The sequence below is a fragment of the Solanum dulcamara genome, chromosome 11, assembly GCF_947179165.1.
Source record: "Solanum dulcamara chromosome 11, daSolDulc1.2, whole genome shotgun sequence".
NCBI classification, from domain to species: domain Eukaryota; kingdom Viridiplantae; phylum Streptophyta; class Magnoliopsida; order Solanales; family Solanaceae; genus Solanum; species Solanum dulcamara.
Genome location: NC_077247.1, coordinates 35,719,820 through 35,726,524, shown reverse-complemented (window position 1 = coordinate 35,726,524; position 6,705 = coordinate 35,719,820). Strand labels below are relative to the sequence as shown.

Below are 6,705 nucleotides of genomic sequence, written 5' to 3'. Positions count from 1 at the left end.
CCTTTCCTTCACTATTGTTACAGTGCATCAAACATCCGATAATCCACTATGTAATTCCCTTATTTGGGAACCAATCTATAGCACTTAAAAGAATAAAGTGAAAAAAAATCCAGAAAGCCCATAAACAGTACTTATATTTCAAGACAATTTACATGTTATTGATTTCTGTTCCGTTAAAAGGACATTATATCTATTTTCTAAAAGAAAATTGTTTTCTATAATGTTTAATGTTTTTCTTAGGAATCAGAATATGAAAAGTAATAAAACTTTGTTCATAAAAAAAAGTGCCCTTTCGGGACCACCAAAGAAGTCCATTGACCTTTCAGGAATGGGAAGCGGCTTCAACAACCCAGCTTCCTTCTTGCGTTCAATCTTGTCCAATTGGCAGACTAGACAAGTCTTGACATACGCCTCAATATCATCTTCCATATTTGGCCAGTAATAGACACGAGACAGTAGTGCTAGCATCCTTGCAATACCTGGATGGCCAGCCCACGTAGTGTCATGCGCCTCCTTCATGAGCTCTTTTCGCAGATCACTACGTTGAGGCACCACGATCCTCCCCCCTTAAAATGGAGCAGATCGTCCTCGATCCAATACCGTCTCACTGTGCCTTCCTTCACTTGATTCATTAACTTTACATATAACGAATCATTTGCAGCACATAGTCTAATTTTGTCAATAAAATCAGACTCAAGTCTAGAAATCGAATACATAGCAGCAAGTACCTTCTTTCGACTCAACGCATCGGCAACTTGATTGCTTCTTCTTGGATTGTGCTCCCATGCAAAGTCATATTCAGCTAGGAACTCCTGCCAATGAGCTTGCTTAGGACTTAGTTTGCGTTGCGTTTTGAAGTAAGTGTTCACAACATTGTCTGTCCTGACAACAAACTTAGTCCCCAGCAAGTACACCCGCCATGTTTGTAAGCAATGCACCACGACCACCATTTCCTTTTCATGAGTAGAGTACCACTGCTCAGCATCATTCAATTTTCGACTTTCAAAAGCCACAGAGTGCCCTTCCTGCACCAAGACACCACCCACAGCTTTATCTGAAGCATCCGTGTGAACTTCAAATGGCAACTCAAAGTCAGGCAACCTTAGTATAGGTTTCTGACGTAATGGCTCAGACCATGCCTATACCACCTCCTTCTTCAGCAAATCAGTCAAGGGAGCTGCCTTCTTCGAGTACCCTGCTATGAATTTGCGATAGTAATTCGCCAACCCAAGGAAAGACCTCAAGTCCTTCACGCCTTTAGGAGCCTTCCAATCCACGATTGCTTGCACCTTTTTGGAATCCATCCGCACTTGATTCTGGCTCACCAAGTGCCCAAGAAATTTTATTTTTTGTTGGGTAAATTCGCACTTCTCCATGTTGACATATAATTGGTACTCTCGCAAACGAGACAGCACCAATTTCAAATGGCCAATATGCTCATCCAGTGAATGACTATAAATGACAATGTCGTCTAAGTATACTACTACGAAATAATAAAGATACTCAAACAAAACATTGTTCATTAAATTGCAGAAAGTTGTTGGGGCATTGGTTAGCCCAAACGGCATTACAAGGAATTCATACGACCCATACCTAGTTACACATGTAGTCTTAGGCTCATCCCCTTCGGCTATCCTAACCTGCCAATAGCCTGAACTAAGATCTAACTTAGTGAACCAACTAGCCTTTCTTAGCCTGTCCATAAGATCTTGAACTAAAGGAACAGGATACTTGTTTTTCACTATTACCTTGTTCAAAGCCCGGTAGTCCACGCACATCCGCAGTGTTTCATCCTGCTTCTTCTGGAAAAGAAGAGGGGAACCATAAGAAGCCTTTGATGGTTGAATTAGTCAGCATCCAGCAGCTCATTCAACTGCTTCCTCAATTCCGTCAATTTCTTTGGAGCCATTCGATAAGGAGCCTGCGCTGGAGCTATAGAACCTGGCAGCAACTCGATCTTGTGATCAATGTCTCTCCTAGGTGGCAAAGTCTTGGGGATTTCTGGGGGCATCACGTCTTTGAACTCCTCCAAAATGAAAACCACACACTTAGGCACATCGACCTTCACATCAGGCTTCACATCCACTAAGGCAGCAAGGTAAGTATTCTCGCCTTTCTTCAGTCCTTTCTCAACCGTCATGGCAGATATGATAGGGCTCTTGTATTTTTGCACTTTCTCCGCTTCACCAAATAGATGGACAGCTTTTATAAAGCCAGTCATGCATTCCTGCATCACCATCACACCATCCAAGTGAGGCATAGGCACAAAACAGTACCTGCGCAAGAAGTCAATCCCAAAGATCATGTCAAAATCCCCGAGCGATATCACCATCAGGCTGTGCTTGCCTGCCCAAGGCCCTGCGCTTATCTTCACATCATAAGCCATGCCTTCAATGAGCTGAGCAACCTGATTCACAGTCTTCATATAATTTGGGCTCTTTGTCAGCCTTAGCCCAAATTTCGCCACAATTTTGACATCCATAAAGGTGTGCGTGGCCCTTGTATCAACCATGGCCATAATACCTTATCGTTTACTTTTATGTCAATGTGTAATAGCAAAGAGTGCGGGTTCTTGGAGGACTCCCCCACTGCATTTACTAATAAAATATGGTTGTTCAAGAGTAAACCCAATGGGTTAGCCAAGGCAGCCACCACACCACCTTCCTCATTCGTATTAGTTCCACCCGCAATCATAGTATTTACATATTCACGATTTGGACAATTTTTGGCCATGTGATTCCCTCCACACGTCAAGCAACCTTTGTCACTTGCTGACTTGTTCCTCGAACCGCCGGAATCTGCCACAGCCTTGCCCTTATCAGCGCCTCCTTTCCTCTCGTCCTTCTTCCACTCTTTCTTCTTTTCAGCCTTCTTCTTTGACTTAGAAGAAGTAGGAGTTTCAGAAGGTACCCGTAATGAGCGAAAGTCCACCAAGGAATCGGCCGCTATAATCGCGCTTGGGAGGTCCTTTACGTTCTGCCTCCTAAGCTCGTTCTGGGCCCAAGCTTGCATACCAGAGATGAAATTATGGAGTTTGTCCTCATCGGACATATTCTGGATATCTAACATCAAAGAAGTGAATTCCTTGATGTAGTCTCTAATCGAACCCGTCTGCTTCAAGCGTTTCAAACGATCTCTAGCAACCCACGACGCGTTGCTAGGAAGAAACTGGTCCCTCAATTCTTTCTTTAGTTTTTCCCAAGAATCGATTCTAGGCCTGCCAGCACATTCATCATTTGCATCTCTAGTCCGCCACCAGAGTTTCGCATCGCCCGACAAGTACATTGTGGCAATGTTCAGCTTGTCCGTCTCAGCGATACGAGCAGTCGTGAAATATTGCTCCATGTCCCAAAGAAAGTTTTCCAACTCCTTTGCAGTTCGCGAATCCATAAAAGCTTTTGGTTCATGCACACGAACTTTGGTATGACTTAAGATCAAAATTGAAGTATATTAGATGGACCATTTCCATCATGTTTATACATTAAGGATCAAATGAAATCAAATTAAGTGACAATTTTGATCATTTTCTCTCACGCAAACTTTACACCTTTAAAGAGGGATTTCCTTCATCAAATGAAAGCCGAAATCTTGTCATTATCGCACACTCGATGAAAATGCTTTATAATCGGTATTTCTTTTCTTTACTCACACAATATTGCTGAATTGGGTTTTCATTCATTCTCCAATCCTGATATGGCCCAATACATTTTTACCAAAATTTAGTTTTTTTTTCTTCGAGTTCCAGGATAAAAATACATTTTTTTGAAGAATGGAATAACAACAAAAGTTTATATCGAAATTTCAGAAAATAAATAATATTTTTTAATTTTATGATCATAAATTAAAGTCATGTCAAATGTACCAAAATGTCTTTTAATCTTGTCGCCTTAAACATGTCAGAAATTGGACGGGAGTTCAATGGTCAGTACCATGAGGACTGGTAAGACTTGTAATTCTTATCCAAAAATATTCTACTAACTAATTAATTAAGACATATTATTACGTTTTAGAAAACTGAAAACCCAAATAAATAGGAAGTATATAATTAGAATAGGATTGTCTTATCTAGTTTTTTTCTATATATAGACCCAAAATTAGTAAAGTTCATAAAAGGGCAGAGATCTCATTTTCCTTAATCCGTAGCTGTAATGCATGCACTAAATTAAAACTTGTCACAAATTGTGAGTCTGTTCCTCGAGTGAATCAAGTGTCAATAGGATTTTACTTTACTACTATATATATACACATGTATTATTGAATTGGAGGATATGTTTTCCTATCAAAGCTGTTGTTGCATTGAAAAATTATGGAGAAGGGTGGAGGAGAAAATCCCACAAGGATTAACAAATATGCTTGTGCTTGTGCTATTGTTGATTCTAGGGTTGTACAGGGCAAACCGATAAACCGCACCAAATCGACAAACCGAATCAAACCGAAAAAAAAAACCGACTAGTGGTTTGGTTTGATTTGATTTGGTGTTTGGAAAAAAAAACCCACCATTATAGGGTTGGTTTGGTTTTAACTAAAGAAAGTCAAACCGGACTCAAACCAACTCAATTATAGATATACTACTTTTAAATTATGTTATACATAAAAAATATTTATTAAAATGTAATTTATAAATATTTTTTAAAATTTTTTCATAATTTTTGTTTTCTTTCTTACATTTAGATTTGGATTTGAGAAGCCCATCTAAATAATATACAAAAAAAGTTCATCTTATAAAATTATATTATAAAGTTAAAACTTCAAACAGTGTTCTGTCTCTATCTTATATGTTGATATTTTGTACTAGAACTCTTTTTAAGAAGTACTGATCTGTGTTTTTTATTAAATACTATGAAAAACCCGAGAAACCCAAAAAAACCCGAAAAAACCGAAAAACTCGAAAAAAACCCGAAAAACCCGAGAAAAATTGATATCGAAAAATCCGATTTTTATTGGTTTGGTTTGGTTTATAGATTTAATAACCCGACACAAATAATTTGGTTTGATTTGTAAAAAATCCGAACCAACCCGGTCCATGTACACTCCTAGTTGCTTCCATGATATCTATTATTTTTGGCTATGGTCAATTTTCTCTACTTCTTCATTCTTCTTTTTCTTATTCCATCATGTATATATTTTTTTTTCTTTAGGCATGTCTGTATTTGAAACTCATTTGCCCCACTAATCTATAATCGCATTGAATCAGATAAAGTCAGAATTTTTATTAGGGGATCGGATTCAACTTCTATTACAATCAACCTCCTTAATTACACGAATAATTAAGTTACTACGTATTACAAGAAATTTCTTTTTCATAAATAGCCTAACGAGAATTTATGTTTGAATTCAGATACCGAAGTGATGAGTGGAGCAATGATTTTTGTGAAAAAAGAATTCAAAATAAGTTATGCAAAAACAGAAGTTCTAGCAGGGATACTAAATTTATGTGATTTAATTGGTTGACTTACTGCTGGAAAAACCTCTGATTATATTGGCCGACGTTACACTATAGTTATAGCTTTCCTTAATTTTCTTAGGTGGATCTGTTGTAATGGGATACGGTCCAAGTTACGCAGTTTTATTAATAGGCCCACGTATTGCAGCAATTCCTTCACTTTTCTTGGCAATTGGCATTCTCAGAATGCCAGACTCCTAGATGGCTGATCATGAAAGGCCGTCTAGGAGAAGCCAAGGAAATAATGTACAAAGTTTCAAACGATCCTGAAGAAGCTAAATTTCGATTGAGGGAGATTAAAAAAGCTATAGGCATCGACGAAAATTGTGATGATGATATTGTCAAGATTCCGGATTCAGTGAAATCACAAGGCGAAGGAATTTGGAAAGAATTGTTGCTAAAACCAACAAAATCACTTAGATGGATTTTAATTGCTGGTGTGGGAATTCATTTCTTTGAACATGCAACTGGAATTGAAGCAGTGATATTATATAGTCACAAAATATTTGCTAAAGCAGGGGTACATGACCATAAGCACAAATTCTTGCCACAGTTGGTGTTGGAATAACTAAACTCACATTCATAGTGTTGTCCACTATCTTAATTGACAGAGTTGGTAGGAGAAAACTATTGTTGACAAGTTTAAGTGGTATGGTTGTGACATTAACTGGACTTGGGATTTTCTTGACTTTGGCAGAGCATTTTGGTGGGAAACTTATATGGGCGTTGGTCCTTAGCATAATTACAACTTATGGATTTGTGATGTTTTTCAACATTGGGCTTGGTCCTGTTACTTGGGTATATACTGCTGACATTTTTCCTCTTAGGTATAGGGGTTTAGGAGTTGGAATTGGTGTTGCAGTTAATAGGTTGATGAATGCAACAGTTTCTATGACTTTTTTGTCAATTTCATCAGCAATTACAACTGGTGGTGCTTTCTTCATGTTTGCTGGGATATCAGTGGTGGCTTTGATCTTTTTTTACTTTTTCTTGCCTGAGACTAAAGGAAAATCTTTGGAAGAAATGGAAGCACTTTTCACTAAAGGCAGATCTTCTAAGAATGTTGAGGCTTGATCAATTATTATCATGCTTTAAATTTTTGTGTAGCTATCCTTGAAAAATTGCGCCTAGTATAGAAGTAGTTATGTTTTTCTGTACCAGTGTAACTTATTTCAAGGAAAGAATTTTCCGATTTTGTTCCTAATATATAAGTCATAATATTGGAAATAAACTTCTCTTTTCAGTCTATAAAAGTTACATGT

At 37.9% G+C, this 6,705-nt stretch overlaps 1 pseudogene; it reads left to right on the top strand.

Moving 5' to 3' along the window:
• Positions 1–5,539: 5,539 nt before the first annotated feature.
• LOC129872537 (probable polyol transporter 6) lies at positions 5,540–6,517 on the top strand (annotated as a pseudogene).
• The last annotated feature ends 188 nt before the right edge of the window (positions 6,518–6,705 follow it).